The sequence below is a fragment of the Schistocerca americana genome, chromosome 3 (genome assembly GCF_021461395.2).
Source record: "Schistocerca americana isolate TAMUIC-IGC-003095 chromosome 3, iqSchAmer2.1, whole genome shotgun sequence".
Taxonomy (NCBI): Eukaryota; Metazoa; Arthropoda; class Insecta; order Orthoptera; family Acrididae; genus Schistocerca; species Schistocerca americana.
In genome coordinates this window covers 970120102-970132099 of record NC_060121.1, presented here as the reverse complement: position 1 = coordinate 970132099, position 11998 = coordinate 970120102, and the positions used below count along the sequence as shown (strand labels likewise).

General features: G+C 40.5%; 1 long non-coding RNA gene across 1 annotated transcript in view; it reads left to right on the top strand.

Moving 5' to 3' along the window:
* Positions 1 to 2063: 2063 nt before the first annotated feature.
* The window catches only part of LOC124607110, a 463292-nt gene continuing 453357 nt past the window's right edge, over positions 2064 to 11998 (top strand). Inside the window, exon 1 of the long non-coding RNA XR_006978776.1 lies at positions 2064 to 2317. This is a non-coding gene — a long non-coding RNA (uncharacterized LOC124607110). The remainder of the gene's footprint in view (positions 2318 to 11998) is intronic.

Here is an 11998-nt window from a genome sequence, read left to right as displayed (position 1 = left end):
ATCATTGTACTGGAATGCTGTGTAGCTGTATATATACTGTATGTTTTCTGGCCGGAGGCAGTTAGCTCCGCGCTGTTGTATGGGCAAATGCTGAATAAAACTTCGTTATGAGAAGTTAGTGTTCATCATTCATCTACTTACACCTTCTTCTACGTGACATTATTACTGAAAGGAATAATCATTATTTATTACGAACTTCACCGTGACTGCTCAGCTGATGAACAATGATGGTAAGGACGTACGTATGTGATGCTGTACTGTGCATTAAGACATTTTGTATGATATTCTAAAGATGAGCTTCGCCCGAATTGAGTCCGATATAACTTGGACAACACGCGATCCATTAAGGAGTATATATCATTAAGGAGTATATATCAAGTACTGCTCTCGACTTTTCGGCTCTATTTTCGAGATAAGCGATACAAATTGCAATTCCCTTTTTTTTCATTTAAGGGGGGGTAGGACGTCAAACGGGCCGACTTGGAACAGGAGAGACACCACAGGACATTTTAATTTCCACTGTCTATACTTTTACAAATAAATTCATTAAACTTTAACAGCATGACCAGGAAGGATTCAGGATTCATACTCATAGCAGTGGAAGCTCAAAAACGTAACAAAACACATTTTTTTTTACATGTGAAATTTCATCATTTTTTTCACTTACTACTGGCTGCATTTGTTGCTATAGGTACACTTTTCTTACTAAGTAAGAGAGATTCTTCGATGACTTTTGCACAGCATACAAACCATAGTTACAGGTGTATGAAACTCTAGAATTTACTTAATTTATGAAGAAATGAATGACCTGTTACATTTTAAACTTCATGTGTAGAAAAAATTCAAGTTTTATAGTTAATTATCTCAATTTTTCCACAGTTTTTTTAATAGATTTGGAAAATGCTAGAGTTCCATACACTTGTAACTACTGTTTGTATGCTATGAAAAATTCATCGAAGAATCTCTCTTACTTAGGAAGAAAAGTGTACCCATAGCAACAACTGCAGCCAGTAATAAGTGAAAAAATGAAAAGGTATTTTGCTACGTTTTTGAACTTCCACTGTGATGAGTGTGAGTCCTCAATCCTTCCTGGTCTTGGTGACAAAGTTTTATGAATTTATTCGTAAAAGTATAGACAGTAGAAATTAAAAAGTCCTGTGGTGACTCTCCTGCTCCAAGCCGGCCCGTTTGACGTCCTACCCCCCTTTAATCCGATCCACATTACAGCATTAACAACAATGGAAAACATGTCCCTTCAAAGGAGCATAATGCACCAGCAATATGTGGGTATGTGAAGGTATTAAAGAGCTGCCGAAACGCGTAGTAGGAAACTTTTTTTGTAATAAAATCAGTGAAGTGGGAAAGGTATTTAGTTTTGCGACTTTTCCTTCATTTAAAGTAGTTTATAGCTTTATTTAGTACCATCCGATTAACTCCAAATGAAAATGTGTCAAAATAGTTATCACATGCAACGTTAGAATTAAGGCTTTTTTTAGATAGTACAGCATTTAAACAGGAATTTTAACTTTATAAACGTCGAATAAAGAAGCCAGAGTTCTCATGACTGTTAGAAAGTGTTAATTTTTTTCTTTTTTTTAACAAACAAAGTCTTGTAAAAGTGTCCGGTTCAGTTACTAAAATGAATTTACATCCTACTTTTACCAGAAATGCGATGAAATTTAAACGAATGTAATTCGACAGTAGTGTAGTACATAATTTTATTCGTTAATTTCCGAACAGAAGTTTCGATTATGCTTCTTTAGAACGGTAGTACGGAAGTATTGAACAAATGCGCCGTGTGTAGTTTTAGTACTGATGGGGTGGCTTGTTTCCGCAGCGATCTGCTGGAATACTTCCGAACGATTCCTTCTGTTCACGCACTGAGGCACGAGCTGCCCCTCTTGTCTGCCTGTAACCGCGTGGAAATGTATTCTGCTGCAAGAAGGGAGCGATTGGCAACGGCGTTTCTTTCGGCCAATCAGAGCGCTCTTCTTCCCCACTACCTTCTTTCGTTCCAAGATGGCCACCTGTTGCTGGCTCAGTCGCTGTGCTGCCGCCGCCGCGGCGTTGTGTGTGGAGGTCTTTCGCGCGGGCTGTCCGCAGTGCGTCTTGCTGTGAAAACTCGAGCCAGTGAAGCGGTGTGCTAGTGTCGGGAAACAAAAGCAGAGGTTTCACCGTTATCTAACTTTTGTGCTCTAAATAAGTGATTATTCGACGTGCAGGGTTTAAAAAAAAGTGTTTTCAGCACGTGATGGATTACCGTGAAACAGTGTAGACGCCGGCAAGCGGTCGTGCAACTCTCCGAGGGATATCTTCTGTAGGTAATCTCAGGACCGCGGTGCTATTCTATGCTATTACTGTTTTCATCTAAAACTCTTTTTACCTATAAGCTATCATCAGGATTTTATCTGTAAATGTACTAATCGCCACTCTTTGATGTATTTATTGTTTTTCGATAGAAGTACAACTTTCGGGAACGAAACACTCGTAAGACTGTATTATTTCTTCCGAAGTTACTGCATTGTACGTAAAGTCTTTGGTCGCGACTGTTGCTTTTAAAAGATTCGTTGCGAGCATGCAAGGAGTACTTTTATCATTTTTATCGTTGTATTCAAAATGAAGTTTTTATAAAAGTGGTTTGGATTGAAAGTAGCATTGCTTGCATCAACTCTTTGGCATCGGTTTTGTAATTGTTGGAATGGTCACTTTTTCTGTAACATCAGTACTGATCCGTTGCAGATAATCCTGGATGAGTTGATCTTGAAAGACTGTTGTACGCTAATTTTCTGTGTGCATGTTATGAATTCGTTTTTTTTTTACTACCATTTTTACTTCAGTGCTCTAGCGAGTCACATTAGTGGTAAGCGACAATCTTAGAATGTAAAATTAGCTTCTAGATAAACTTTCGAGTTATTGTAGCGAATTTTTTGCGTAAAATAGCAGCATTGTAGGATACATTGCAACGCTTCTAATATATTGATCTTAAGAACTGTATTACTGTACGTACAGTCAGCTTTCCACAAAATCACTGTTCCTCCATTTTTCGTTAAAACGTGTAATTCACGATGTCGAAAGTGAATTTGTATATGTCATATCAGGTTTCTGGTCGCCGTTTTAGCCCATTTAAAAGGCATAATTATATGGAAACAGTTTTTTAATCCATAATAGCCCGCATTTGAACCGGTAGTCTGTCATCTTTTACGAATTTCATGGATTGTGTATTTGTTAATTACCTAGTATTGCCAGACAAGAGACATAGGCACTCGTAGTATTGTGTATGTAGCTATATTTTAATTTTTCTCCTCAGACATATACAGTAATTCTTTCTTTCTTTTAACTGAGTTTATCATATCAGGAGTGCGTCCAAACCTTGCATCAGATTGGCTGCAAACTCCTTTAAGTAGTTATAGTAAAGGTTTCAACACTAGATGCTTGCTTTATTTTAGCCCAAAATGTTCACTATCTCTAGTAAATCCGAAGAGGACGAATCCGTTATTTAGAAACGCGAAATTCTCCACTTGCTTTTGCTCTGGATTTTTGGTACATTCTGAACACAGCCTGCAGCCTCACATCTTGAGCATTATGATATGGTTCTGGATGTCTTTTCATCTTGATTATATTCGCGACACGATGGCCATCGTGGCTTTCTTTCCTTACAGTACGCGTTCTGTTCAGACCGTGTAGATGTTTAGAACGATACTTCTGTAACTCTGAATGCAGTGCCTTAAATCTGTGTCTTTTCTTCTGTAATAAGTTTGCGTGAACAAAATGTTAAGACCACCAGGAGCTTATAGGGGAAAATTAAGCCACCGGCATATTTTACAATTTAAATGTAACCCACTTTTATTTACAGACCTAAATATACACCTGTTTGATAGATACTGAATAAAACTGGCTACGTTTGTATGGCTAATGTTTATTAGCCGTGATTGTATTAAAAGTATGACTTTTGACGATAACTATACTTCAGCACTGATATTGTATTAATTGGTGAACAACCTGACTTATGCCATCGACAATTAAGGTGAAAAAATTAGGTGGCGAATACTTTTCACTGTCAGCGAAGTTGTGTATCGGTAATTCTGATACATTGAAAATGAAAAAGAGGAAGTTTGTATGGTGTCTAGAACAAAAAGCAGTCTTGATCTTTGAAATTAATACAATCTAGAAAAATTTCGCTCACTTACGAAAGTTGATATAAAGCTTTCTTCTTGTGAAGCAAGTAATGGTGACTTGAGTAGGTATTAAGCTCGGCGAAAAAAGTAAGAATGGACCTTGTAAGTGACCGAAGCGTTAGAGTTTCCTTATTGTGTCACTTGCGGTTGTTCTACCGGTTTGCCTATTGGTTTATTTGTTGTCTCGTTAGCTTTGAATGTGTTGCCGTGCGGTCACTTCAAAGTCGGTGTTTACTCATCATGTTGACTGCTTACAGATTTGCCAGTCTAATGTCATCCCTTAAGGCGTACTTGACTGTTGAATTCTTGATTTCCATGAGACATAAAACTAAAAACTCTGGAAATATTTCTAGTTCAAGAAGGATGATATGACAAAATATGCACCCGAAGCTTTCACTAAGCGTTGGTGGTTTTCTTGGATCTGTTTCGTATAGTTCGTTATACGTTTTTGTCGCTGGTTGTTTATACTTTGTGTGATTAGCAAAGAACGATGTTGGGATACGTACTGTAGTGTGAAATTCAAATTAAGTTTGCTGCCTAGTGTGGTTTATTCAAATAATGATTGGTAACTGAACGGCCACATGAATTCGCCGAACTAAGGACAGCATCCAACATACCTCGTGTGAAAACACGAAATTCGAACAGACTGGATGATTGCGCCGCTTGCTGCGTTTCTGTTATGTACTCACCTTAGATACAGGACAAGACCAGCAACAGCAGGTGTGAAAGTATTCTATAAAGGAGTAATTGTCAGGTATTACGTAGCTGAATGCTTGACTGTTACACTGCTCTCTCTCTCTCTCTCTTTCTTTTGTTCATTTTCATTTCTTTATTTTGTAGTGGAGTTCGTGGTGACAGATTAAACTGTCAAGGTTAGACTGGAAGAACTCATTTTGGTTGTGATAGTGTGTATTTTATACGTACGAATTATGCTTTCGTCTCCGATGAAAACCGCTGTTTTCCAGTGAGATTTGAATGTTTGAAGGAGTTAAGAAAAAGGACGTTCATGTCCGAAACTCCCAAATCCTCGTAGGTTTCCCAGTACTTCGATAATTAAAATAACCATCTTGTATGACGTCATAGTCGCTATACTATTTGATAACGTACTGTTCAAAGCCAACAGAATGTATCTGGTACTTAAATAATGCCCTACCGTACATTGCAGAAATTTTTGAGTCCCCGGAAACCTGTCGTTTACACACTGTCTAGGAAGCGTTAAGGCTTATCTTGAACTCGTATAATAGTGGCAGGGTTTTGGGAAGATATCTCAAACTCATTTTCCAGAAACTTTCGGTTCATCTCTTCTGTGCATGATTAATCGTGTATTGTTTTGTCAGCATGGTAGTGTCCCAGAAACAAAATCTCCAAGCGTATTAAGTCTGTGTGTCAGGACTGGGACCCGAACCCGGAACCTTGCCTCTTACCGACTGAGCTATCTAAGGACGACTCCCCGGCCTGGTCCGGCACCTCGTGTTAAATCTGCTAATAAGTTGGGAACAAAGAAAAAATGGAAGAGTACACTCTGCATCGAGGTATCGGGTCGTTCCGTGTCACCTCCAACTTTACATCTCGTCTGCATGTCGTTTACAAGGCGCATTGAGCTGCCCATTCAAGAACATGGACACTCGTTTGAGCACCTCTCTTACATGAACGTACTGTCACCAAGGATTCCATCTGAACCCAACCAATTATGAACAGCATCTTGAATGTACCCTTAAAACTTTGAACGATTCTAGCTCCCTAACTTTTAATTCATAGAAATTTCGTTAGATTTATTTGCACACGGTTGTTTTTAGTGTATCAGATACATGATAGAAAAATATGTTCTGATTAAAAACTATTAATCTTTGCTGTGACTCTGTGACAGAGAAAAACGTCGTACCAGAAACACCTTTTTTATGGGTAGTTATGTACAGTCAAAGTATTTTCTGCACTCTCACTGGGTAAAGGGGACATTTTAAGGCATTTCTACTAAAATTATATAGCATGTTCTAGATCAAGAAACCATCGTCATCGACATCATGTACACGCTCACACGACCTACACATTTGAAATTCCCTTAAGGCAGATGACATTTTGCGCGAAAAATGAAATTCGTTTCCAATTAGCCAGCTGATCCACTCGGAATCTCTGTCAACTCTGCCATACGACTTAACTGGCACCACCATCACGGAATGACCAAAATTGTAGATTTATGCCATATCTCGATTCTGAAAGCCATTCTTACTTACCTGCTGCTACTGATGGCGGAACTAGAGAAAGTGGGGGAGGAGTAGGTATATCGGTAGAATTGAAGCTTGGCAGCGTAGGTGGTGGTAGTGCACCGAATCGTACGGCACGGGGGTGCACAACCCCGTCGTTCACGCAGATTTGACGGGGGCGGAGGGTGTTCAGAACCCCTTCGTTCACCCTGATTTTGTCCGTGCTATTCTTAAATTCTTCAGTCGATAAATGCAAATGGCGAGATGTTTCCTTCCTCAGTCCCAGGTTGTACACCGTCTCTAATGACTTCTTTGTCGATGGACGTTAAATCTAAAGTTTTTTTTTCCTTCTTTCCTTAGAATTGAAGCTGTGAAGGAGGGTTGTAAATCGTGCCTGGGTAGCTCACATGGTAAAACTATTACCTACTCTCAGGAAGCAAGAGTTAGAGTGCCGATCCCATACAGAGGTTTAATCTCTCAGTAAATTTTTCTGTAATGTTCCTTAAGGAAGTGATGTCGAGAAGCATTCATTGGTTACACACCTAACTCATCTTTATTCAGCTTAACCGATTCTTATCGGCCGGAGTGGCCGAGCGGTTCTAGGCGCTTCAGTCTGGAAACGCGCGACCGCAACGGTCTCAGGTTCGAATCCTGCCTCGGGCATGGATGTGTGTGATGCCCTTAGGTTAGTTAGGTTGAAGGAGTTCTTACGTCTAGGGGACTGATAACCACAGCAGCTAAGTCCCATAGTGCTCCGCCGGCGTTTTGGTTTCCTCATGACGAGGTCTGTCTACTCTTGTTGCGGACCCTCTCTTACACTCTAATTATTTCACAAACCATAATCGTTTAGATCAGTTAAGACGGTCTAAGCCGCATGATTAGTCTTGAGTGTTCATCTCATGGAGTTACTCTTCCACTTGTGCTTTTATATGCCCTCATTTCTTAGATCATTTCCTCATCCATTGTCAAAAATGGTTGAAATGGCTCTGAGCACTATGGGCCTAAACTTCTGAAGTCATCAGTCCCCTAGAACTTAGAACCACTTAAACCTAACTAACCTAAGGACATCACACACATCCATGCCCGAGGCAGGATTCGAACCTGTGACCGTAGCGGTCGCGCGGTTCCAGACTGTAGCGCCCAGAACCGCTCGGTCACTAAGACCGGCCATCCATTCTCTTCCCCTCGTTCTTTTGTGGTCATGGTCATGGTAGATCTTCTTCATTTTGTAGGCATGAAGTGTAGTAATATCTCGACTCGTTTCATCTCAGTTCGAGATTGCGTCAGGATTGTCCTTCACGTTTAGTTTCATTAGAAACTCCCCTGATTTGTTGTATAAGTCTCCAATAAACTTATTGTCCATTGAAGCTCTACAGGCAACAAGATTCTCGGGAATCCTAAGAGTGAGGTTGTATCTCCTCTTCAAACTAGCACACTACAATTTACTAGCAATGTCATCATCAGGATTTAGAAATTTCTCTCGACCAACATTTATTGCTTCTGATAGGCAAATTTCCATACTGTGGTAACTGTTAATCCAAATCCTATTTCTCGCTGGAATCAGTGAAAATGTTCTCCCTAGCTTCTTTGTACAGTTCACTAATACCACTTTGAGTGTATGTCAGAAAAGGGCATATTTAGTGACCTCCATGGGGCCCCCTTCTCTGCTGGATAAACTGATAGTCTATCATTATTACAAGTTTCGCTGCTTCTATTAATTCGCTTTTCTTTTGGCATACTTCGACCTGAAGTAGGAAGACAGTATTTTACTGTAGGCAGTTTCGTGATATGCATGCCGAAACGAAAAAGTATTTACAAGGACGTGAAGCTAACTATATACGCAATCAACTTTGGGTAGTATGTTATGTTCAAGAAGTACAAAGAAACCGAGCTATAGTGCCAAAACACTAAAAAGTTAAGGATTTCCTTCCAAAACTTAAGTTGTAGCTTTTGTCACGTAAATAACAATACTAATTGCAATACATAACGATTGAGCAACATTCTTGGCTAAGAAGATACATAGGCTAGTATTTGCTCTTACCTTGTTAGGTTATCTCATATTTTCAGCAGTAGTGTACTCGTAGCAACAAATATTGAATCTTGCGGCGAATAACGACACAAGTATTTGCTTTTTTTCCTTTTATCGAGTGTCGACTGATTGCGTACAGCTAAGTTAACAATACCTTGTACTGCCAACAATGATGCCCCAAGACTCTACAAGGCGAAATGGCACATTGCCCCGACAACTGGTGTACTAGTAGTTAGTTAACAAATCATATTACGAAATCGCCTGTATCACGAAAATAGCACCCTTTACCTTACGGTATTATCGCAGTTTTACGCAAATACAGTGTTATAACATGTGAACGTTCCGCCAAGTGTCAAGGGAAAGTCGTTGTAATTTCTGGGAAATTGGATCCCAAACCTTTGGAGTACATACTATCAAGTTTAAAAAAGTACAGAGTCGGAGGGATGAAATGTATTTGGTCGGAATAAATAGTGCAACAAAACAAATGACTGTATTAAGTGTCCGGTGAGAAGTCACTGTAGGCTACGTGTGAAAGGCTTTTCGTAGGAAGTAAACAGAAAAAATAATAAAACTGGGAGGAAATACGGAAGCGTCCGATCTAACCCGTCGGCTTGACCCATGACGTCACAAATATAGCGGAAACGACAATTCCAATATGGCGGATATAGAAACGTTGCATACGTATCACAAAGACGAAAACACATAGAAAAACAACACACACAAAGGTTTCACAAGAACAATCTGCTAACATTGATAGCAAACAAAGATAATAATAAACAAGTGGTAGTCAAGGCCAGGCAGGGGGGGGCTGCGCCCTCCCCTGACCCCCCCCCCCCCCCCCCCGCCAAAAAAAAAACTCCCAACCTAACCTCGTATTCAGGGCTACGCTACAGATCAATGTGTAGGTCAATCAAAAGATAAAAAAAAGAAACAAATAAAAAAAAGAAAAAAACAATATTGATTCATTAGACATAACGAGTAGCGACAAAACATATAGACCATAAAGATTGAACAATCTAATGGCAAACTGATAAAAGCCTCATAGACGACGTTAAAACAAAAAGTACAGTAAAAAGGTAAACTATATATTACAGGCCCTAAAACTCCTACTAAGGTAACGTCAACGAGGCAACATCTACGAACACGCCACACTCACAAACCAAACTCCGCGCCGTAATGACGTCACACACAACAACACCCTTACGTCACGGGTCAAAGCCGACGCGTGAGATCGGATGTTTCTGTTGACCCAACTGGGATTTTTTTTCCCTTGCCTCAGCCCAGCATCCTCCGATAATCTGGATGAAGAGAACAGCAGTGTACCGTAATTACCAAGCGAGTAATAACACACACAGGAACGGAAGTGAAAGTTTGTCTCTGCTAGCCACGTTCTGAGAACTATGTTCTCTGCCAGTTGCGCGACTTCAGCATGTACTTGGAGAATTGTGTCGCTGAAATAATGCAGTCCGCAGTTGTAGTTAACTGGTGTCAAACGGCCTGCCCCCTTCCCGAGGCCGACTTAAATTGCACGCGACGTAAAGCCGGCGAAACCCTAGTGCCCTGCAGCACGAGACTTAAGGAGCAGAGGCAAGAAGCCACCAATACGCAGTCTGCAACTTACGAATGCCTTCGCCCTGTCTTACTGCCTGCTTTAACTAGCTTCTTGCCGATGTAGATAAGTGGGGATCCTATAAACAAACTGCCACCTTATCCTCCAAAGACAGGTTGGCCAAGGTGACTGACTATACGTATACTACCTGCTACACCCCAAAACTACGAATTATCATTGCCGTATGCTTCAGTCTGTCATTTCTTGAATTTCTTCCCTTTTCTTGTAGCCATTTAAGAACTACACTTTCGCTAACAGTTTATAAGATTTCGATTTTGGTATTTTTCTATTTACTATTTTAATATTTTACCTGTCACCTCCCCTTTCACATTAAGCTATCCTTGTGTTACACTTTTTGTGAGATACCTCATTCTCAATTCGAGGCCAATGTTTGAAATTTTTCCGCTTATGCAGATGTGCTCCATCCGTCTTCAGTGTTTCGCCCATTTAATTATCTTTCTGCTCTTTATACAATACAAATCCCACCGCTTTCTTTGTATTTGATGTATAAGTAGTATTTATTCCCATTACAGCTACTTCTAATAGTTATCTTGGTTTCATCTACGTATATCGCAGGTTGTATTCTCTTTCACTACAATCCAGGAGAAAGACGTCGTGTAAGGGAGCATGATTGTCGATTTTATCGTAGCGCAGCTCTCTCATCGCCTCTTTGAATTAACTCGATACGCCGGTCGGAGTGGCCGTGCGGTTCTAGGCGCTACAGTCTGGAACCGAGCGGCCGCTACCGTCGCAGGTTCGAATCCTGCCTCGGGCATGGATGTGTGTGATGTCCTTAGGTTAGTTAGGTTTAATTAGTTCTAAGTTCTAGGCGACTGATGACCTCTGAAGCTAAGTCGCATAGTGCTCAGAGCCATTTGAACCACTTAACTTGGAAAACTAGACGTACTAAAATTACGACCTTGTTTTATATTTTTTAACCTGACTTTCTCTTGCTTTTTATCAGTTGTGTTATCGCTGTCTTAACTGCTTTCGTTCATCCGCTGGATTCTCATTCCGAAGGACGGCGGCTCAGATCTTTGTCTTGGCAAATTTCGACTTATGTTTTACGTGGTTTCTCTAAATAGCATAAGGTAAACGTCAGGAGTTTTCCTTTGATAAGGACACGCCCAAATTATATCCCCATTCTTAGAAGTGATGATAGGATTTTAGACGCTAATCATTCTCACTTCCTCCTGTTTGTCCTTATTGTCTTCAGAATCCTGAATTACCTATTCCAGAGTTCAACACTGAAAAAAAAAGTAGTTAGTAAGCCCGCTGTTAACCTCGGTGCCGCAAGACTAACCAGGTATATTCTCCTACTGCATTCATGGTGCACGGTGACTAGTGTTTACGAGACTGGACTCATATTGGGCAGGTGTGATATCAGCACCGGACATCCTGACTTACATTTTCGGTCGTTTCTGTATTCGGGCTTGGTGGTCTAGTTGTCAAGCACGTACTTGGAAGTCGAAATGTCGCGGGATCGAATCCTGGCAGGACTAGAAATGACAGGTGGCTCGGATTCCACGTTAAACTGTAGGTCCCCTTTCCTCGGTTGGATTACTGGGGTAGGCAAGGGACACGCAAGGGACCGAAGTGGCGTCCGACAAGAGATTTCCATCTATCCTCTGAACATCCCTCTTGAGGAACTCACAGCAATTCCTGCCATACGATTATTATTGAAAATGTATGAAAACCACTGCAGGTGAATGTAGCGCCATAGCCTCTTTCATTTCTCATTCTTATTTGTACCTCTTATCTTAAGAATTTGACTTCATTGGGATATTGTTATTTTATATCTGTCCTTCCCACTCTAATCCGCATGGCATGCCTTCCTCCGGTGTGGGCTACTTATGACGAAACTTTATCTTACACATCGTGTAAGAGAAATTCTCTCCAAGAGACGTAAATAAGTATGTAGTCAATCTTTAATCGGACCAGTTTCTTAATTTCCGGCGCCATTTGCCACATTCTCATTATTACT